Raw genomic sequence first — 24,665 nt, forward strand, 5'->3', positions numbered from 1 at the left:
ATACACATTTGAAAGACTTCAATACACTTATCAAAATACTTCTACTTAACAAAAATACTTACAATTACATCCTCGTTCAGTTTCATCAACAATTCTACTCGTATGCACCCGTATTCGTACTCGTACAATACACAGCTTTTAGATGTATGTACTATTGGTATATACACTCCAATGATCAGCTCTTAGCAGCCCATGTGAGTCACCTAACACATGTGGGAACCATCATTTGGCAACTAGCATGAAATATCTCATAAAATTACAAAAATATGAGTAATTATTCATGACTTATTTACATGAAAACAAAATTACATATCCTTTATATCTAATCCATACACCAACGACCAAAAACACCTACAAACACTTTCATTCTTCAATTTTCTTCATCTAATTGATCTCTCTCAAGTTCTATCTTCAAGTTCTAAGTGTTCTTCATTAATTCCAAAAGTTCTAGTTTCATAAAATCAAGAATACTTTCAAGTTTGCTAGCTCACTTCCAATCTTGTAAGGTGATCATCCAACCTCAAGAAATCTTTGTTTCTTACAGTAGGTTATCATTCTAATACAAGGTAATAATCATATTCAAACTTTGGTTCAATTTCTATAACTATAACAATCTTATTTCAAGTGATGATCTTACTTGAACTTGTTTTCGTGTCATGATTCTGCTTCAAGAACTTCGAGCCATCCAAGGATCCATTGAAGCTAGATCCATTTTTCTCTTTTCCAGTAGGTTTATCCAAGGAACTTAAGGTAGTAATGATGTTCATAACATCATTTGATTCATACATATAAAGCTATCTTTTTTGAAGGTTTAAACTTGTAATCACTAGAACATAGTTTAGTTAATTCTAAACTTGTTCGCAAACAAAAGTTAATCCTTCTAACTTGACTTTTAAAATTAACTACACACATGTTCTATATCTATATGATATGCTAACTTAATGATTTAAAACCTGAAAACACGATAAAACACCGTAAAACCGGATTTACGCCGTCGTAGTAACACCGCGGGCTGTTTTGGGTTAGTTAATTAAAAACTATGATAAACTTTGATTTTAAAGTTGTTATTCTGAGAAAATGATTTTTATTATGAACATGAAACTATATCCAAAAATTATGATTAAACTCAAAGTGGAAGTATGTTTTCTAAAATGGTCATCTAGACGTCGTTCTTTCGACTGAAATGACTACCTTTACAAAAATGACTTGTAACTTATTTTTCCGACTATAAACCTTTACTTTTCTGTTTAGATTCATAAAATAGAGTTCAATATGAAACCATAGCAATTTGATTCACTCAAAACGGATTTAAAATGAAGAAGTTATGGGTAAAACAATATTGGATAATTTTTCTCATTTTAGCTACGTGAAAAATTGGTAACAAATCTATTCCAACCATAACTTAATCAACTTGTATTGTATATTATGTAATCTTGAGATACCATAGACACGTATACAATGTTTCGACCTATCATGTCGACACATCTATATATATTTCGGAACAACCATAGACACTCTATATGTGAATGTTGGAGTTAGCTATACAGGGTTGAGGTTGATTCCAAAATATATATAGTTTGAGTTGTGATCAATACTGAGATACGTATACACTGGGTCGTGGATTGAGTCAAGATAATATTTATCGATTTATTTCTGTACATCTAACTGTGGACAACTAGTTGTAGGTTACTAACGAGGACAGCTGACTTAATAAACTTAAAACATTAAAATATATTAAAAGTGTTGTAAATATATTTTGAACATACTTTGATATATATGTATATATTGTTATAGGTTCGTGAATCAACCAGTGGCTAAGTCTTACTTCCCGACGAAGTAAAAATCTTTGAAAGTGAGTTATAGTCCCACTTTTAAAATCTAATATTTTTGGGATGAGAATACATGCAGGTTTTATAAATAATTTACAAAATAGACACAAGTACGTGAAACTACATTCTATGGTTGAATTATCGAAATCGAATATGCCCCTTTTTATTAAGTCTGGTAATCTAAGAATTAGGGAACAGACACCCTAATTGACGCGAATCCTAAAGATAGATCTATTGGGCCCAACAAGCCCCATCCAAAAGTACCGGATGCTTTAGTACTTCGAAATTTTATATCATATCCGAAGGGTGTCCTGGAATGATGGGGATATTCTTATATATGCATCTTGTTAATGTCGGTTACCAGGTGTTCACCATATGAATGATTTTTATCTCTATGTATGGGATGTGTATTGAAATATGAAATCTTGTGGTCTATTATTATGATTTGATATATATAGGTTAAACCTATAACTCACCAACATTTTTGTTGACGTTTTAAGCATGTTTATTCTCAGGTGATTATTAAGAGCTTCCGCTGTCGCATACTTAAATAAGGACGAGATTTGGAGTCCATGCTTGTATGATATTGTGTAAAAACTGCATTCAAGAAACTTATTTTGTTGTAACATATTTGTATTGTAAACCATTATGTAATGGTCGTGTGTAAACATGATATTTTAGATTATCATTATTTGATAATCTACGTAAAGCTTTTTAAAACCTTTATCTATGAAATAAAGGTTATGGTTTGTTTTAAAAATGAATGCAGTCTTTGAAAAATGTCTCATATAGAGGTCAAAACCTCGTAACGAAATCAATTAATATGGAACGTTTTTAATCAATAAGAACGGGACATTTCAACTGAAGAGGACAAAGTGAAGTACGCTACACATACCTTCACAGGTTCTGCGTTAACATGGTGGAATACCTATCTAGAGCAAGTGGGACAAGATGATGCGTACGCACTACCGTGGTCAGCATTCAAGCACTTGATGAACGAGAAGTACCGTCCCAGAACTGAGGTCAATAAGCTCAAGACAGAACTTAGAGGGTTACGAACCCAAGGATTTGATATTACCACGTACGAAAGACGATTCACAGAATTGTGCCTATTGTGTCCGGGAGCATTCGAAGATGAGGAAGAGAAAATCGACGCGTTTGTGAAAGGATTACCGGAAAGAATCCAAGAAGATATAAGTTCACACGAGCCCGCCTCCATACAACAGGCATGTAGAATGGCTCACAAACTAGTGAACCAGATTGAAGAAAGAATTAAAGAACAGACTGCTGAAGAGGCCAATGTGAAGCAAGTCAAAAGAAAGTGGGAGGAAAATGGTGATAAGAATCACCAATACAACAACAACAGCAATTATAACAATAATCGCAACAACTATCCTAACAATCGCAACATCAATCGCAACTACAACAAACGGCCCAACAACAACAACAACAACAGCAACAACAACAACAACAACAACAACAACAACAACAACAACAACACCAACCACAACAATCATCTTAACAACAATAATAACCGCAACAACAACAACAATCAGAAGCAGCTATGCCAAAGGTGTGAAAAGTATCACTCGGGGTTCTGCACCAAATTTTGCAACAAGTGTAAAAGAAATGGTCATAGCGCAGCGAAGTGTGATGTCTACGGACCAGGGGTTAACAGAACGAAAGGAACAAATGGTGTCGGAACGAGTAATGGCGGAGCAAGTAGTGTCGGAGCAAGTTATGCCAATGTAGTTTGTTATAAATGTGGAAAACCGGGCCACATTATTAGAAATTGCCCGAACCAGGAGAACACGAATGGACAAGGCCGCGGAAGAGTTTTCAATATTAATGCGGCAGAGGCACAGGAAGACCCGGAGCTTGTTACGGGTACGTTTCTTATTGACAATAAATCTGCTTACGTTTTATTTGATTCGCGTGCGGATAGAAGCTATATGAGTAGAGATTTTTGTGCTAAATTAAGTTGTCCATTGACGCCTTTGGATAGTAAATTTTTACTCGAATTAGTAAATGGTAAATTAATTTCAGCAGATAATATATGTCGGAATCGAGAAATTAAACTGGTTAGCGAAACATTTAAGATTGATTTGATACCAGTAGAGTTAGGGAGTTTTGATGTGATAATCGGTATGGACTGGTTGAAAGAAGTGAAAGCAGAGATCGTTTGTTACAAAAATGCAATTCGCATTATACGAGAAAAAGGAAAACCCTTAATGGTGTACGGAGAAAAGGGCAACACGAAGCTACATCTTATTAGTAATTTGAAGGCACAAAAACTAATAAGAAAAGGTTGCTATGCTGTTCTAGCACACGTCGAGAAAGTACAAACTGAAGAAAAGAGCATCAATGATGTTCCCATTGCAAAAGAATTTCCCGATGTATTTCCGAAAGAATTACCGGGATTACCCCCACATCGATCCGTTGAATTTCAAATAGATCTTGTACCAGGAGCTGCACCAATAGCTCGTGCTCCTTACAGACTCGCACCCAGCGAGATGAAAGAACTACAAAGCCAATTACAAGAACTTTTAGAGCGTGGTTTCATTTGACCAAGCACATCACCGTGGGGAGCTCCTGTTTTGTTTGTCAAGAAGAAAGATGGTACATTCAGGTTGTGTATCGACTACCTAGAGTTGAACAAACTTACCATCAAGAACCGCTACCCACTACCGAGAATCGATGACTTATTTGATCAACTACAAGGCTCGTCTGTTTATTCAAAGATTGACTTACGTTCCGGGTATCATCAAATGCGGGTGAAAGAAGATGATATTCCAAAGACTGCTTTCAGAACACGTTACGGTCATTACGAGTTTATGGTCATGCCGTTTGGTTTAACTAATGCACCAGCTGTGTTCATGGACCTTATAAACCGAGTGTGTGGACCATACCTTGACAAGTTTGTCATTGTTTTCATTGATGACATACTTATTTACTCAAAGAATGACCAAGAACACGGTGAACATTTGAGAAAGGTGTTAGAAGTATTGAGGAAGGAAGAATTGTACGCTAAGTTTTCAAAGTGTGCATTTTGGTTGGAAGAAGTTCAATTCCTCGGTCACATAGTGAACAAAGAAGGTATTAAGGTGGATCCGGCAAAGATAGAAACTGTTGAAAAGTGGGAAACCCCGAAAACTCCGAAACACATACGCCAGTTTTTAGGACTAGCTGGTTACTACAGAAGGTTCATCCAAGACTTTTCCAGAATAGCAAAACCCTTGACTGCATTAACGCATAAAGGGAAGAAATTTGAATGGAATGATGAACAAGAGAAAGCGTTTCAGTTATTGAAGAAAAAGCTAACTACGGCACCTATATTGTCATTGCCTGAAGGGAATGATGATTTTATGATTTATTGTGATGCATCAAAGCAAGGTCTCGGTTGTGTATTAATGCAACGAACGAAGGTGATTGCTTATGCGTCTAGACAATTGAAGATTCACGAACAAAATTATACGACGCATGATTTGGAATTAGGCGCGGTTGTTTTTGCATTAAAGACTTGGAGGCACTACTTATATGGGGTCAAAAGTATTATATATACCGACCACAAAAGTCTTCAACACATATTTAATCAGAAACAACTGAATATGAGGCAGCGTAGGCGGATTGAATTATTGAATGATTACGACTTTGAGATTCGTTACCACCCGGGGAAGGCAAATGTGGTAGCCGATGCCTTGAGCAGGAAGGACAGAGAACCCATTCGAGTAAAATCTATGAATATAATGATTCATAATAACATTACTACTCAAATAAAGGAGGCGCAACAAGGAGTTTTAAAAGAGAGAAATTTAAAGGATGAAATACCCAAAGGATCGGAGAAGCATCTTAATATTCGGGAAGACGGAACCCGGTATAGGGCTGAAAGGATTTGGGTACCAAAATTTGGAGATATGAGAGAAATGGTACTTAGAGAAGCTCATAAAACCAGATACTCAATACATCCTGGAACGGGGAAGATGTACAAGGATCTCAAGAAACATTTTTGGTGGCCGGGTATGAAAGCCGATGTTGCTAAATACCTAGGAGAATGTTTGACGTGTTCTAAGGTCAAAGCTGAGCATCAGAAACCATCAGGTCTACTTCAACAACCCGAAATCCCGGAATGGAAATGGGAAAACATTACCATGGATTTCATCACTAAATTGCCAAGGACTGCAAGTGGTTTTGATACTATTTGGGTAATAGTTGATCGTCTCACCAAATCAGCACACTTCCTACCAATAAGAGAAGATGACAAGATGGAGAAGTTAGCACGACTGTATTTGAAGGAAGTCGTCTCCAGACATGGAATACCAATCTCTATTATCTCTGATAGGGATGGCAGATTTATTTCAAGATTCTGGCAGACATTATAGCAAGCATTAAGAACTCGTCTAGACATGAGTACTGCCTATCATCCACAAACTGATGGGCAGAGCGAAAGGACGATACAAATGCTTGAAGACATGCTACGAGCATGTGTTATTGATTTCGGAAACAGTTGGGATCGACATCTACCGTTAGCAGAATTTTCCTACAACAACAGCTACCATTCAAGCATTGAGATGGCGCCGTCTGAAGCACTTTATGGTAGAAAGTGCAGGTCTCCGATTTGTTGGAGTGAAGTGGGGGATAGACAGATTACGGGTCCGGAGATTATACAAGAAACTACCGAGAAGATCATCCAAATTCAACAGCGGTTGAAAACCGCCCAAAGTCGACAAAAGAGCTACGCTGACATTAAAAGAAAAGATATAGAATTTGAAATTGGAGAGATGGTCATGCTTAAAGTTGCACCTTGGAAAGGCGTTGTTCGATTTGGTAAACGAGGGAAATTAAATCCAAGGTATATTGGACCATTCAAGATTATTGATCATGTCGGACCAGTAGCTTACCGACTAGAGTTACCTCAACAACTCGCGACTGTACATAACACTTTCCACGTCTCGAATTTGAAGAAATGTTTTGCTAAAGAAGATCTCACTATTCCGTTAGATGAAATCCAAATCAACGAAAAACTTCAATTCATCGAAGAACCCGTCGAAATAATGGATCGTGAGGTTAAAAGGCTTAAGCAAAAAAAGATACCAATTGTTAAGGTTCGATGGAATGCTCGTAGAGGACCCGAGTTCACCTGGGAGCGTGAAGATCAGATGAAGAAGAAATACCCGCATCTATTTCCAGAAGATTCGTCAACACCTTCAACAGCTTAAAATTTCGGGACGAAATTTATTTAACGGGTAGGTACTGTAGTGACCCGAACTTTTCCATGTTTATATATATTAATTGAGATTGATATTTACATGATTAAATGTTTCCAACATGTTAAAGCAATCAAACTTGTTAAGACTTGATTAATTGAAATATGTTTCATATAGACAATGGACCACCCAAGTTGACCGGTGATTCACGAACGTTAAAACTTGTAAAAACTATATGATGACATATATATGGATATATATATAGTTAACATGATACTATGATAAGTAAATATATCATTAAGTATATTAACAATGAACTACATATGTAAAAACAAGACTACTAACTTAATGATTTTTAAACGAGACATATATGTAACGATTATCGTTGTAAAGACATTTAATGTATATATATATCATATTAAGAGATATTCATACATGATAATATCATGATAATATAATAATTTAAAATCTCATTTGATATTATAAACATTGGTTAACAACATTTAACAAGATCGTTAACCTAAAGGTTTCAAAACAACACTTACATGTAACGACTAACGATGACTTAACGACTCAGTTAAAATGTATATACATGTAGTGTTTTAATATGTATTTATACACTTTTGAAAGACTTCAATACACTTATCAAAATACTTCTACTTAACAAAAATGCTTACAATTACATCCTCGTTCAGTTTCATCAACAATTCTACTCGTATGCACCCGTATTCGTACTCGTACAATACACAGCTTTTAGATGTATGTACTATTGGTATATACACTCCAATGATCAGCTCTTAGCAGCCCATGTGAGTCACCTAACACATGTGGGAACCATCATTTAGCAACTAGCATGAAATATCTCATAAAATTACAAAAATATGAGTAATCATTCATGACTTATTTACATGAAAACAAAATTACATATCCTTTATATCTAATCCATACACCAACGACCAAAAACACCTACAAACACTTTCATTCTTCAATTTCTTCATCTAATTGATCTCTCTCAAGTTCTATCTTCAAGTTCTAAGTGTTCTTCATAAATTCCAAAAGTTCTAGTTTCATAAAATCAAGAATACTTTCAAGTTTGCTAGCTCACTTCCAATCTTGTAAGGTGATCATCCAACCTCAAGAAATCTTTGTTTCTTACAGTAGGTTATCATTCTAATACAAGGTAATAATCATATTCAAACTTTGTTTCAATTTCTATAACTATAACAATCTTATTTCAAGTGATGATCTTACTTGAACTTGTTTTCGTGTCATGATTCTGCTTCAAGAACTTCGAGCCATCCAAGGATCCATTGAAGCTAGATCCATTTTTCTCTTTTCCAGTAGGTTTATCCAAGGAAATTAAGGTAGTAATGATGTTCATAACATCATTCGATCCATACATATAAAGCTATCTTATTCGAAGGTTTAAACTTGTAATCACTAGAACATAGTTTAGTTAATTCTAAACTTGTTCGCAAACAAAAGTTAATCCTTCTAACTTGACTTTTAAAATCAACTAAACACATGTTCTATATCTATATGATATGCTAACTTAATGATTTAAAACCTGGAAACACGAAAAACACCGTAAAACCGGATTTACGCCGTCGTAGTAACACCGCGGGCTGTTTTGGGTTAGTTAATTAAAAACTATGATAAACTTTGATTTAAAAGTTGTTATTCTGAGAAAATGATTTTTATTATGAACATGAAACTATATCCAAAAATTATGGTTAAACTCAAAGTGGAAGTATGTTTTCTAAAATGGTCATCTAGACGTCGTTCTTTCGACTGAAATGACTACCTTTACAAAAACGACTTGTAACTTATTTTTCCGACTATAAACCTATACTTTTTCTGTTTAGATTCATAAAATAGAGTTCAATATGAAACCATAGCAATTTGATTCACTCAAAACAGATTTAAAATGAAGAAGTTATGGGTAAAACAAGATTGGATAATTTTTCTCATTTTAGCTACGTGAAAATTGGTAACAAATCTATTCCAACCATAACTTAATCAACTTGTATTGTATATTATGTAATCTTGAGATACCATAGACACGTATACAATGTTTCGACCTATCATGTCGACACATCTATATATATTTCGGAACAACCATAGACACTCTATATGTGAATGTTGGAGTTAGCTATACAGGGTTGAGGTTGATTCCAAAATATATATAGTTTGAGTTGTGATCAATACTGAGATACGTATACACTGGGTCGTGGATTGATTCAAGATAATATTTATCGATTTATTTCTGTACATCTAACTGTGGACAACTAGTTGTAGGTTATTAACGAGGACAGCTGACTTAATAAACTTAAAACATCAAAATATATTAAAAGTGTTGTAAATATATTTTGAACATACTTTGATATATATGTATATATTGTTATAGGTTCGTGAATCAACCAGTGGCCAAGTCTTACTTCCCGACGAAGTAAAAATCTGTGAAAGTGAGTTATAGTCCCACTTTTAAAATCTAATATTTTTGGGATGAGAATACATGCAGGTTTTATAAATGATTTACAAAATAGACACAAGTACGTGAAACTACATTCTATGGTTGAATTATCGAAATCGAATATGCCCCTTGTTATTAAGTCTGGTAATCTAAGAATTAGGGAACAGACACCCTAATTGACGCGAATCCTAAAGATAGATCTATTGGGCCTAACAAACCCCATCCAAAGTACCGGATGCTTTAGTACTTCGAAATTTATATCATATCCGAAGGGTGTCCCGGAATGATGGGGATATTCTTATATATGCATCTTGTTAATGTCGGTTACCTGGTGTTCACCATATGAATGATTTTTATCTCTATGTATGGGATGTGTATTGAAATATGAAATCTTGTGGTCTATTATTATGATTTGATATATATAGGTTAAACCTATAACTCACCAACATTTTTGTTGACGTTTTAAGCATGTTTATTCTCAGGTGATTATTAAGAGCTTCCGCTGTCGCATACTTAAATAAGGACGAGATTTGGAGTCCATGCTTGTATGATATTGTGTAAAAACTGCATTCAAGAAACTTATTTTGTTGTAACATATTTGTATTGTAAACCATTATGTAATGGTCGTGTGTAAACAGGATATTTTAGATTATCATTATTTGATAATCTACGTAAAGCTTTTTAAAACCTTTATCTATGAAATAAAGGTTATGGTTTGTTTTAAAAATGAATGTAGTCTTTGAAAAATGTCTCATATAGAGGTCAAAACCTCGCAACGAAATCAATTAATATGGAACGTTTTTAATCAATAAGAACGGGACATTTCAAAAGAGTGGTTCGAAACTTAACCTCATTTCATGCATCAAAACCCGCAAGTACCTAATGAAAGGGTACCAAGCCATTCTAGCTCATGTAAAGGAAGTCAAACCGGATGAGAAACGAGTTGAAGATGTACCGATAGTTAGAGACTTTCCTGAAGTTTTTCCTGAGGAACTCCCTGGTCTTCCACCCCAAAGACAAGTTGAGTTTCAGATTGACTTGACTCCCGGTGCTGCACCTATTGCAAAGGCACCATACCGATTAGCTCCATCAGAGATGAAGGAATTATCCAACCAACTCCAGGAACTCTTAGACAAGGGTTTCATTCGTCCTAGTTCGTCTCCGTGGGGAGCACCCATTATCTTTGTTAAAAAGAAAGATGGCACGTTGAGAATGTATATCGATTACCGTGAACTCAACAAGCTGACCATTAAGAACCGTTACCCACTTCCGCGTATTGATGATCTGTTTGACCAATTATAGGGTTCAAGTGTCTATTCGAAGATTGATCTTAGGTCGGGTTATCATCAATTGAGGGTCAAGGAAGCTGATGTTTCTAAGACTGCTTTTCGAACTCGTTATGGACACTATGAGTTTCTTGTCATGCCTTTTGGATTAACCAATGCTCCTGCTGTATTCATGGATCTTATGAACCGTGTATGCAAACCTTATCTTGACAAATTTGTGATCGTTTTCATCGATGATATCTTAATCTATTCCAAGAGCGAGAAAGAGCATGAGCAACATCTGCGATTAATTCTAGAACTCTTAAAGAAGGAACAGCTGTACGCCAAATTCTCCAAGTGTGAATTTTGGTTGAGAACCGTACAATTCCTCGGGCATGTAGTTGATAGTAATGGAATACATGTTGATCCTGCAAAAATCACCGCTATCCAGAACTGGGAAGTACCTAGAAGTGCGAAGCATATTCGTCAATTTTTGGGACTTGCTGGTTATTACCGAAGGTTTATCAAAGACTTTTCTCTTATAGCCAAACCTCTCACCAAGCTAACTCACAAGGGGAAGAAATTCGAGTGGTTCGAGGAACAGGAATCTGCTTTCAAGATTCTAAAGGATAAATTGACCACAGCCCCGATTCAATCATTACCCGAGGGCACTGACGATTTTGTAGTCTATTGTGATGCCTCAAATCAAGGTTTCGGATGTGTTCTGATGCAACGTAAAAAGGTTATCGCCTATGCATCTAGACAGTTGAAGAAACATGAGAAGAACTATACCACACACGACTTGGAGTTAGGAGCTGTGGTATTTGCATTAAAGATGTGGAGACATTACCTCTATGGGGTTAGAATCACGGTGTTTACCGATCATAAAAGTCTTCAACATATTTTTGACCAAAAGCCGCTAAACATGAGGCAAAGGCGTTGGATCGAGTTGTTAAATGACTAGGACTGTGAGCTTAAATATCAACCTGGAAAGGCAAATGAAGTAGCCGATGCCCTTAGTAGAAAGGATCGTGCAAAACCAATCTGAGTCCGAGCTTTGAATGTGCGTATTCGTACTAATCTTACATCTCAAATCCATGAGGCACAACTTGAGGCATTGAAGGAGGAGAATGTCCAACTCGAGGGACTTAAAGGTCTCGAAAAAAAATTTGAAACCAAGGGAAACGGAACACGTTATTTTAGTGGCCGAATCTGGGTCCCAGTTTTTGGAAACATACGAGAATTAGTCTTGGATGAAGCACATAAGACTAGATATTCTATTCACCCAGGCTCTAGTAAAATGTATCATGATGTTAAAGAGTTTTATTTGTGGCCTAACCTGAAATCAGACATTGCTACGTATGTTAGTAAGTGTCTGACTTGTTTGAAAGTCAAAGCCGAGCATCAGAAGCCGTCTGGTTTACTTCAACAACCGGATATTCCGCAGTGGAAGTGGGAATGCATCACTATGGATTTTATCACTAAGTTGCCCAAGACTTCTAGTGGCAATGATACTATTTGGGTCATAGTGGATCGTCTTACTAAATCTGCAGATTTCTTACCGATGAAGGAAACTAACAAGATGGAGAGATTGTCACAACTATACATTAAAGAGGTCGTCTCCCGTCATGGAGTACCTATCTCTATCATTTCTGACCGCGACAGTCGATTCATTTCCAGATTCTGGAAATCTTTACAATCTGCACTTGGAACTCAACTCGACATGAGTACTGCTTATCATCCGCAAACCGACGGTCAAAGTGAACGAACCATCCAAACGTTGGAAGATATGCTACGTGCTTTTGTTATCGATTTTGGCAAAGAATGGGATAGACATTTGCCTTTGGCTGAATTTTCTTACAATAACAGCTACCACTCAAGTATTAAAGCTCCACCATTTGAGGCTTTATACGGGCGAAAATGTAGATCTCCACTGTGCTGGGATGAACTTGAAGATAGACAGTTAACTGGTCCTGAAATCATACATGAAACTACAGAAAAGATCTTTCAGATTAAGAAACGATTAGAAACTGCCCGTAGCCGACAGAAAAGCTATGTTAATATTAATCGGAAAGATATAGAATTCCAAGTCGGTGATAAAGTCATGTTGAAAGTATCCCCTTGGAAGGGCGTTGTCCGTTTTGGCAAGAGAAGTAAACTTCGCCCACGATTTGTTGGACCTTTCAAGATTACTGAAAGAATTGGTCCTGTGGCGTATCGATTGGAATTACCCTCTGAGCTTAATAATGTGCATGATGTATTTCATGTCTCGAATCTTAAAAAGTGTCTTGCTGATGACACACTTGTTATTCCATTGGATGATATCCGCATTGATGATAAAATGCATTTCGTTGAAGAACTGATAGAGGTTATGGATCGTGATTTTAAAGGCTTGAAACAAAGTACTATTCCTATTGTTAAGATCCGCTAGAATTCACGAAGAGGCCCCGAGTATACCTGGGAACGTGAAGACCAGATGAAGCGGAAATATCCTCATCTTTTTCCAACCGCTGATGCATCGGAGGAGTCTTCCTGAAACTTCAGGACGAAGTTTAAATTAATGGGGAGGTATTATAACAACCCACATTTTTCCATTCTGAATTTACTAAATTACCCTTAGGGTTTCTGTGTATTGTATCATTAGGGTTGTTATCCGGATAATAAATGACAAGAGATATTAATTTCTCGTAATAAATAAACCCTAACCCTAATTATTAATACGAAACCCTAACACATTTAATAATCATAACTCTAACCCTAATACTCTAAACCCTAATTATTCAAACCCTAACCTAAATAGTAATTAGTAATATAAACCCTAATTCTAATATTAATTAAGTACATTAATATTATGTATATATATGTGACTCATATTAATTTTGATATATATACTAACTTAGTAACAAAAAAAAATGTATATAATAAGAAATGTGTCACAATTACAAATAATAAAAACTATAAGTTAGTAATTTAAAAATAAAAGTTTAATATTATTAAATACCAAAAGTATAGATATATATATATAAATTTCGTAATTAAAAATTAATTAAAAATAAAAAGGAAATCCTAAAAAAATTCTAGAATGATCTTTTCATCATATCTAAAAAATATATATATATATATATATATATATATATATATATATATATATATATATATATATATATATATATATATATATATATATATATATATATATATATATATATATATATATATATATATATATGTACATTTTTTTTTCTCGGCCGATACAAAAAAAGAAAAAGAAAAAGGGGATGAAACATTTAATTTTTTTTTAGCTTTCATAAAGGGATAAGATCTTGAGAAAATTTGACTAAGTGATTATTCAACATAATTCAAACTTGTATCCAGAAAATCTCGCCTTCTTCTACTGCTTTTAATTATTTTTTTTATTTAATTTATCTTAACAAATTTATCTATAAATAAACTCTAGTCACTTCCAAATTTTTATCACACTCACAAAAAGAAATTCTCTCAAAAAAAAACTGCAGCGACTTTGAGGTATTACCTTACCCCATCTTCGTAATTTTTTTTTATTTTTTTATGTTTCGGTTTATATTTTTTTATTTTATTAGTCGATTACCATTTAAATTCTATATTAATTCCAAATACAATATTAAAATTAATATGACCATACTATGATTAAAGTTATATAATATGGAATGTTATAAAAAAATTTTTATAAATTATGTGCTCGGATTTTATTTTAAATACAATTAAAAACGAAATTATAATATATTTGTGTATATATTCGAATTAAATATGTTCTAATTATATAATTGATAAAATAATTTTTACAGGCTTATTAATTATTATATGATATAAAATTGATCAGAAATAATTATTGTAGAATTTATAAATATTTAAAATGAATTATTAGGTATTATTGGAATATATATATCGTATAACATGCAAAAATTAAAAGTAATTGTTATAAATACTTATAATTCATTATGATAATTTTTACAGAAGTTATTAGTCATATAAATATTATCGAATACAAAAACTTAATCAAAATAACATTTTATATATTTATTTTATATTAATTAGTTACCGAATTACTCTAATGAATAAAAAACGAATTTAAAATTGAATAAAATATTCACATCAGTTGTTTTTGTTTAGAAATTATTTATAACAGTAGTAACATTCATAAAAATAATTATAATAAGTTTTGGAATATTATTTATATTTAAATACGAATTAAGTAGTAATTAAACACAAAAACTATGTGAAATTCGTAATAAATATTAAACATAAATAAAAATAATTATAAATTTTTTTTCTGATATTATTATACTTAGATTAAGCTGCGAAAATTATTAAAAAATATAAATAGGTCGATCTAGTATTTAAATAGAATTTGTTTGTGATTAATTGTTAACCGAGAGGAATAAAAGAAAGAAAAACAAAATAAATACAAAAGTGTATTAGTTCTGATAATATAAAATTTTTATATAAACATTAGGATGTATAGACACTGTAAAAATTATAAAAATTAATTTTAAAGTAATTTATCTTATTTATTCAATTATAGGCCGAATTTAAAGAGTAAATGATAAGAAAATATTGAATAAACAATATATTTATATTAAATTCGAATTTATAATTTTTATAACATATTTACAGAATATAGAACCTATGAAAAATATAAAATTATTTAATTAATTCGATTTAATATTTATTACCTAATTAACTTTGATTTATATAAATTGGATATATATAAAAAGAAAAATGGGAAATAAAATATAAAAACGAGATATATTTATTTTATAAGATTTTACACAGTTTATAATACTTAAATAAACTTATAAAAATTTTATTTATATTTATTTGGTAATTATTGTAATTAAAAACGAATTTAAGGAAATAAATAATAAGTATAATGTTTATAATATAAGTTAATAATAATAATAATAATACATTATTAATAAATACTTATATTATAACTTATTAAAATACTTTATTTATTATATAATAATTAAAAGTAAATAATAATTAATAATACTAACCATAGTAATACATTAATAATGAATAATGTAACTATTAATACCTTATTATAAGTATGATTTAAAAATGAATAATAAGTCATTAATAAATAAGTATAATATAACTTATAATATAATAATATGACTTAAACCTAAAGTGAAGGTTAATCAAAAGATAACGTACAAGTCATGAAAATTTCACCGCTACTTACGGTCGTAAGTGAATGATGTCTAGGTTGCCATTTATGGGTAAGCTTGTGGATCTCGAATGCCATGACTTAGATTCTAGTCAAGAGTCCTGGGCTCCCGGTTACATCTGGTCATTCCTGACTTATTTGATAGCAATGAAGTTTGAGTAAAGTTGTACAACATCTTAAGAAAGATTATAACCCGAACTTTCTAAATTTGGAAACTTACTATAAATGGAAACTTTCCAAAAATAGTAACTTTTCGAGAATAGAACTCTTTTAGAAAACCATTATTATTAGTATAGTTACTATACTTATGTCTATTAGACAATATCTGTGTGATGACCCGGAAATTTCTGACCAAATTTAAACTTTAATCTTTATATGATTCCGACACGATAAGCAAAGTCTGTAATATTGAGTCTCGAAAATTTTGAAACTATATTCATGTAATCAAATACCCTTTGACCATGCCTGACGATTCACGAACAATTGTTGAAAATAAATATGTGTACATATGAATGTTTGTATTTATAATAATTTGAAATAATAAAATAAATAATAGAACTAAATATATAAAATGAGATACAAAATAATTAGATGTAATCTAAAACAATTATATATATATATATATATATATATATATATATAAATATATATGATTACTATGTATAAGTAATATTATATGTATATTGTAACACGTATAAAATATTAAAATAGATTACCATATAAATAAATATGAAGTATAAGGTTAGTGTATTATATGTATTTATAAGTTAAAGTATAATGTTATACTAAAATTATGATCATTACTTTCATTAAAATTATTATCAACATTAATAATGATATTAATACTTGTTATCATTTTATGTTGGTTGTTATTACTAAACCTATTAGAATTATCAATTTACGACTCTTAATATCACTACTATTTATAATAATTATTAATACAATTATTATTATTATTATTATTATTATTATTATTATTATTATATTATTATTATTATTATTGATATTATTATTATTATTATTATTATTATTATTATTATTATTATTATTATTATTATTATTATTAGTATTTCGAAATATTCATTAGTATTAGTATTTATTAATAATAACATTATAGATATTAGAATTTATGAATTATAAAAATATATATATATATATATATATATATATATATATATATATATATATATATATATATATATATAATCATATATACAAACAGACATATATATATATATATATATATATATATATATATATATATATATATATATATATATATATACAGAATATATATAGATATATATATAAAAACATAAATACGATCCATTATATATATGAGAACTGTGATATACAAAGTTAGATACAAATAAATTACATATTCAGTTCTCTATCATTTTCATTGCTGTAGGAGAATTACTTTATGTCACCTAAACCGTACCAATTGATTCTAAGTTATTCACAAACTAACAAATTCAGTTAGAAGTCTTTGTTTTCTCCTTTGAATTGTTTATTTTTTTTTTTTGTAATGGGTCCTTAAATCTGTCGACACCACATTCTTATCTACCCCATTTCAGTTGTTAAACAAAGATAATTCACTGATAATATCAACTATCACTTCATCACCTTACCACGACTAAATTACTGCTATCCTGGTTACGTTTTCACAAACCATCGGATATGCTATAACTCGAGAATACAAGGTAAGTTTCATTATCATCTAGTCGATTTTCAGTTTCAGTCGAGTACAGTTGTTAAACTATCTGTCAATTTGTTTCGCATTATGATCTTGTTGTGTTGCTGTTGTCTGATCTCAGACCCTCACACAACCAACGGAGATCATCACTTGAACACCACCATGAGTAGAATCCTGGTATCTTTCTATAATCGTCTTTGTGGCTCATGTTGCTGCGGAGCCCCCGTGCTGTTGGTTTGACCCTGCCGGGTAACTGAATATTCTCATGTAAGCCCTCCGTGAACTTACGCGTGACCAGGCCGTATGGTCAAATCTGCATGAAAAACCGCGGGGAATCATTAGTATTAAGTACTCTGCTCCCGCACCCCCTATCTCTTAAAGGCTCTGCGCAGTTGATTCAGCCGTCACGACTTCAACTAAACTTCCGGGGAACTTTCGCTAGAATCAATACGAATCTCGAGAGTGGATGGTTGATCGCCGCCTCCTTGTCCTGGAGGCTCTCCGGACGGGGAGGGGCTTGCTATCGTAACCTTTTTCCCGGTGTATGTGAGGGTGACGAACTCCTTTTTGTTTGGCTGAGGGGAGGAGAGAAAGAACGCATGCAACCAGTCAATCATGCTATACATGAAATCATGCAAAGGAGATGCGCAACCAGTCAATCATGCTATGCATACCTTCCAACCAATCGGCCAATCACGCTATCCTTACCTTTCAAGCAAGCCCTTCGATTCCGCTTCTGTAGCAGTATATAATCTTGGTCCCTTACCTTGATGCCTACAGCTCAATTGATTTTCCAGTGATGGCAAGAATCTGCAAAATACTGCTTTTTCTTTTTCTTCTTCTTGGTCTCTTCTTTCTAAATGGCATCACGGCTACACGATAGAAAGCGATGCTGCCCACTCCACCGAAAAAGGGTGCCGCTTTCTTCCTTAGACTCGTTACGCTGTTCGACTGAACTCGTTGGCTCCACGTCCACTGAAAGTAGGTAACCTTCGTCACCGTTGGTTCCCATAACCAAACCTTTCTTATCTTTTTTTTATTATGTCTTTCTGAAGGGCTTGCGGTTCGTTAAACACCTCATGTGGATCTAGCTTTCAACAGCGTAGAACACATTATGAGGGATGTTGAAGGGGGCTGGTTGCTCCGTTATATGCATGCTAATGGGGCAAGTATGTTTCTCATTGTGGTTCACCTTCATCTTTTTCGTGGTCTATATCATGCGAGTTATAGCAGTCCTAGGGAATTTGTTCCAGTCAAGCTTCCCAGCAGTCAACCCAGCATTGAGTTCACCCCACCACACCTCTCACCGTGAGTCATCGTTGGAAAAATCACCATATCTTGTGTTCCTTTCTTTGCTCCTGTCCCGATTGAACCAATAACCCTAAAAACCCATTTGAAACCACCACTCCCATATAACTGCTACTGTTTTCGCTGTAAACCCTACCAATCCGTCCTCTTGTTTTTCTGATTCCACCAAACTCAATAACAACTATAGAATAAAGCTTAATGGGTGCAAACTGCGGCTATTCTTCTTGTTGTATGCTACTGCTAAACGGTTCCTACTACCGCGCAGACCCACCACAACCACCATCTCCGGTCACCAACTACCTTCTAACCACGAACACAAGCTACTTTTCTTTTCTTTCGACTACACGATGATCATTTGCTACCCTATTACTTGATCACTAAATCACCATCATCACTTTCTAGTTCGACACAAACCACCATGCTCTATTCTTTTTTTTTGGGACGTATACACGGTTTTAATGATTGAGCTGTGATGATCACGATGAAGATGGAGATATGGATATAAAATGATGATTACCTGCGAAATTTTTGTTCTTCTTCTTGTTGTAACGCGGCTGTACATCAAGACTTAGAACCTCTTTGGTTCTTGATTTAGTCGACACAATAGGAGATTATATAATAGAAACCACAAGTAATTTTATTTCAATTTAGTGGGAATGTCTTGTGGGTCACTACAGTGACCAAAAGAAGGAGATTATGTCGACATTTGTATATATCACAATTTAAAAAGATTACCAACTTGTGAAGGGTGCATGTTAGTAGGTATCTTTTAGTGGGACAAATTACAAGTGGGATTATGTCACGACCCTACTTTTTCCGTTATCTTTTTCCGTTAATTATTTAACGACCGTTAACTGTTAGTGTGCCACGTCATTTCTATAACCTATATTATTATTTTTGTAATAATATATATATATTAATTATTATGTGTTATGTGAATATATGTATTCATATTTTAATTTATACGTTTCTACGTTCCGCGGATTTCCATCCGGCGAATCTTTTCAGTTTTTAAACCAACGGTCGAGCTTTCGGGATTTTTAAATCATAAATATTTTAAATATGATATTTTATGATCATATTATTATTAGGTGTGTTTATATTTATTTTTCGTCGCGCGTTCGTTATCCTTCCGGATTTTTAATCGCGTAAGCGTGTTTTCGCGTTTCGGGCTTCGTTCGGGATTTCGGGCCACAAGGAAATTAACTTTTAACAAAATTGGACCCATGGGGCCCACCCCCATGCAAATTCAGCCGAAGCCAAGGGGGGGAGGGGGTTACTTCTCCTTGTTTTCTTTTTTTTGAGATTTCATCTTATCACTTTCCAATTTATCAAAAACCTAAATTAATTTTGCTCTCCTCCCTCTTTCCTTCTTCCTTGGGCGACGCCACCACCAACACCATTCATCATCATCCATCAACAATATATTACTTGGATCATTAAATCGTTCACATAATCGGTTTCCTCTCGTCTTTCTCTACGCCACTACGTTGATCGTTTCTCGATTAGGGTATAAACCCTAACCCTAGAATCTTCTATTTTTCATTTATATTTCTGTATTTTGAGTTTATATTATTAGTATGATGTATATTAGTTGTTGTAATGTTGTTTGGATGCATAGAATTACTCGTTTGTACATGTTTTCGGTTTGTAAATTTTGGACAGCAGTTTGATTCGTATATTCTGACTTTGTAACTGATATGAATGTTAAAATAAAGTACATAAATGAGTTCCTCTCATCAAGGCATTAATTTTAGACTCCGGATTCATGTCGTTTCGATTCCCGGAGCCCTAGATATGCTTAATTTGGTTTTTGTTAAAGATTGAAAGGTGTTCTTGGCATGAACAAGGTTGGGTCCGACTTTGTGACCATCTTTGGTGTCTTTAGGGTGTGTTATTTGGTTAGGACTGATGGTGGGACGAATTTTTATGTTCGGGTCACCTAAATCCGAGCCACGGTTCACCCGTTGTGCCCGAATTACCGTTTTGAGTAAATTGATTTCCCAAATGTTGTCATGGCTGATATCCACGACCTAGGGACTGTTCTTGGAGTGTTCTTGAGTTCATAATTGTGTCGGGTGGTTTGAGTAGGTGAAGTTGCATATGTGGCTTGCCCGAAACCGACACCCGGGGCTCAAGATACGACCCGACGAACTTTTAAACTTAAAACTTATGGTTCATGATTAAACTTATGTTAAAATTAATGGATTTCATTATTAATCAATTACTTATGATAAAAGAAGTAATTATTATTATTTAAAACTTGTGATATAAATATTTATTATATCATTTAATTATTAATTATAATTTAATTAACATTTTAATTAAACTTATGATTAGTAATACTTTTATTATTAAAGGAAAATACTTATGATAAGTATTAAATTTTTTTTTGTGAAATTATTAAAAGACTTATAATAAATATTAAATAATTATTTAATTATTATAAGACTTAATTATTATTTAATTATGATTTAATTATTAAATACTTATGATTTAATAATTTTAATTAGAAACTTATGATATGATTAATAATTCATTATTAATTAATAATACTTATGATATGATTTAAAATTTATTATAAATTAATAATATTTATATTATGATTAATATTTAATTTATTAATTAAATACTTATGTTATACTAATTATAACATTTCAACTTATATTAACTTTAATAATTCATTTTATTTAATTAAACTTATGTTAAGACATTATTATACACTTTTGACTTTAAATAACATTATAACCTATGTTATTATTATAACTTACACTTTTAAAATTAATGTTGACTATGTTTGACCAAGGTTGACTTTTGAGTTGACTTTCGGTTGACTTTGACTTTCAGTTGACTTCTGTTGACTTTCTAAATAAGGAAACTTTCCTAACTTCAAAACTTTCTAAAAATAGAACTTTCTAAATTTGGAAACTTTCCAAAAATAGAAACTTTCCAAAAATAGAAACTTTCCTAAAATAGAAAACTTTCCAAAAATGGAAACCTGCTAAAAATAGAAACTTTCTAAAAATAGAAAGTGTGTGTCCTTATGCTGTTCCAATCAAACCGATGCTTGCTGAGTAATGTTCTATGCCTACTTGCAACATGTACAATAGCTATCATACTAAGACTTGGCCTAAGTTAGTTATTTATTTCGACCTGCTTTATTTATAGGTCGGCGTTGTGATCTTTCTTGATCACATTACTTTACTTGCTGTTCGCTTGTTTGTGAGATTTCTTCAGTTGCTATTTAAGGTGAGTTATAGTCCCGTTTTTACATACTTTTCAAAGTATATTTTTGGGATGTGATTACATGCAGATTTTTATTTACGTTTAGACACAAGTAACAGTTAAATTTAATTATTCATTGTGAGTTGGACAAAAATATTCCCTAGTCTGGTAACTGTAATCACTGGTTTCTACTGGTGAACGCGAATCCTATGAATAGATCTATCGGGTTTGACAACCCCATTTCGAGCTAGTCGCGCTAGCAATTTATAATCGGAATGTTTAGTACTTCGTAATTTGTTGTAGATACACTGTCCAAGTGTATATTTTTATTGTGTTTGGCAAGGGTAAATAAAGGGTTAAGTGGTTACCAGGTGGCTCATTGATAATGGAATAATGTTTAATGTTTTCTAACATATTTTTTTTAAATCTTGTGGTCTAAAGTTTACTTGTTTATTTAAACCTATAATTCACTCAACCTTTGTGTTGACAGTTTACTTGCATGTTTTCACAGGTACTTGAGTTATTTGATGCTTCCGCTGTCGTTAGAAGAGTCTGCATGCATTTGGGCAGATTTTATGAAACTATTAATGAAACTTAAGTTTGCAATCTATTTTGAATAATTTAAATTGTGGGTTTGTTGGCAATGTTTTGTGTCAACTTTTGGTTCATTACTATGGTTGGTTGATTTAAACTACTTAATTGGGTTTGTTTCCTTTTTGGGCAACATTTTGAAATAAAAGAATGCAACTTTGTTTATTTAATTCATTTAAGTCCGATCAAGCTGTGGGACCAACTGACGGATCCGTTAAGTGTTTTGACGGGGTCGTCACATGTGGTATCAGAGCTCTGGTTGTAGGGAACTAGGCGGTCTTAATGTGGTCAACCCGTGGTTATTAGGGTGCATTAGAGTCTAGTCTACAGCCCGACCTTTTAGCTATAGCATTATTATGCATTTCATTTCGTATAAGTTATATTATTAGCTTTTATATCTTTTTGGTATGTGGTTTGCGGTTTTGCTGTTTGCAGATGTCGACTTCGAGCGATAACTCTGTTGCTGCTCCTGCTCCACCGTCTCCTGCTAGACGTCGTGCTAATCAACCACAGATCGATGATCCTGTTCATTACTATTTTTCTACCATTACTCATATTAACCGGGCTTATAATGAGGTGACACGTATTAACGCCCTTAGTGATTGTTTGCGCACCTTGCCACATAATGAAGTTATGGACGAGATCCGTGCCGACATGGGTAACTTTATCACTTTCAAGCATAGGGTTGAGGATGCGAACCGCAAGCGTGATCGAGAAGTTAATGCTAAGTTCGAGGCTCTCGAGAGCACTGTTCGGGTGTTGAAGGAAGAGTTGGATGTTGTGAAAGGGAAGTTGCGTAAGTATGAGGATCCTGCTGAGACTCATGCTGGACCAGCTTATCACACCCGCTCTAAGCGAATGTGATGTGATTATTCATATTGATTATCTATTTCATCAGACTTAATGTCCTTTTTATGCATACATTTTGGGTTATGTACGGCGTTTTGCCGAGGATTTTATTAAGATTTTGTTATGGGATATTTTTCATTATGTATGGATGGTTATTTTTATGACATCTATTATCATTATCATGTTTTATTTCTGATGTTGTGGCTCTTGGCATGTTATGTTATGCGTAATATATGTTCATGTATGTTAGGTGCTATGTATGTTGTATGATGTTATCATAAAATATGTATGCATGTGATGGTTATTTCTATAACAATCATAACTGTCATGTTATTACTCATAGTGTTAGTTGACTAATATCTTAATGGTTAGTCTTTTCGTGTTTTGATCTATTCCTTTATGACACTAGTATTATTCTTGGTACTAACGGATGTGTTATTCTATTTTGAAGATCATGCCTCCAAGAGAGTCCACTGAAGCGCGTATGCAACGCCTGATCAATGAAGGAATTGCTGCTGCTATGGCAGCAAATGCTAATGTTAATGCCAATGTGAACAACAACGTGGGATGCTCCCACAAAACTTTTATGGCTGGTCGACCTCAAGAATTCAGTGGTACGGAAGGACCAATAGGGCTTACTCGTTGGTTCAAGAAAATCGAATCTATTTTCAGGGTCAGTCGAGTCCGTGAAGAGGACAAAGTTAGTTTCGCTAGTTGCACTCTCAAGGATAGTGCCTTGACATGGTGGAACAATCTGGTTAGTAGTTTGGGAAGCGATGTAGCTTATGGTTTGGCCTGGAATGATTTTAAGGAAAGATTGATCACCCGCTATAGACCTCGGGGTGAGATCAAGAAGCTAGAGGTTGAGCTCAAGAATTTGAAAATGCATGGCACCGAGTTAGATGCCTATGAACGAAGGTTTTTCGAGTTAACTTTGCTGTGTCCTAGGGTTTATGCGGATGAGGACCACAAAATTGAGGCTTACATTGATGGTTTATCCGAGAAGATTGAACACG

Source organism: Rutidosis leptorrhynchoides, chromosome 10 (genome assembly GCF_046630445.1).
Source record: "Rutidosis leptorrhynchoides isolate AG116_Rl617_1_P2 chromosome 10, CSIRO_AGI_Rlap_v1, whole genome shotgun sequence".
NCBI classification, from domain to species: domain Eukaryota; kingdom Viridiplantae; phylum Streptophyta; class Magnoliopsida; order Asterales; family Asteraceae; genus Rutidosis; species Rutidosis leptorrhynchoides.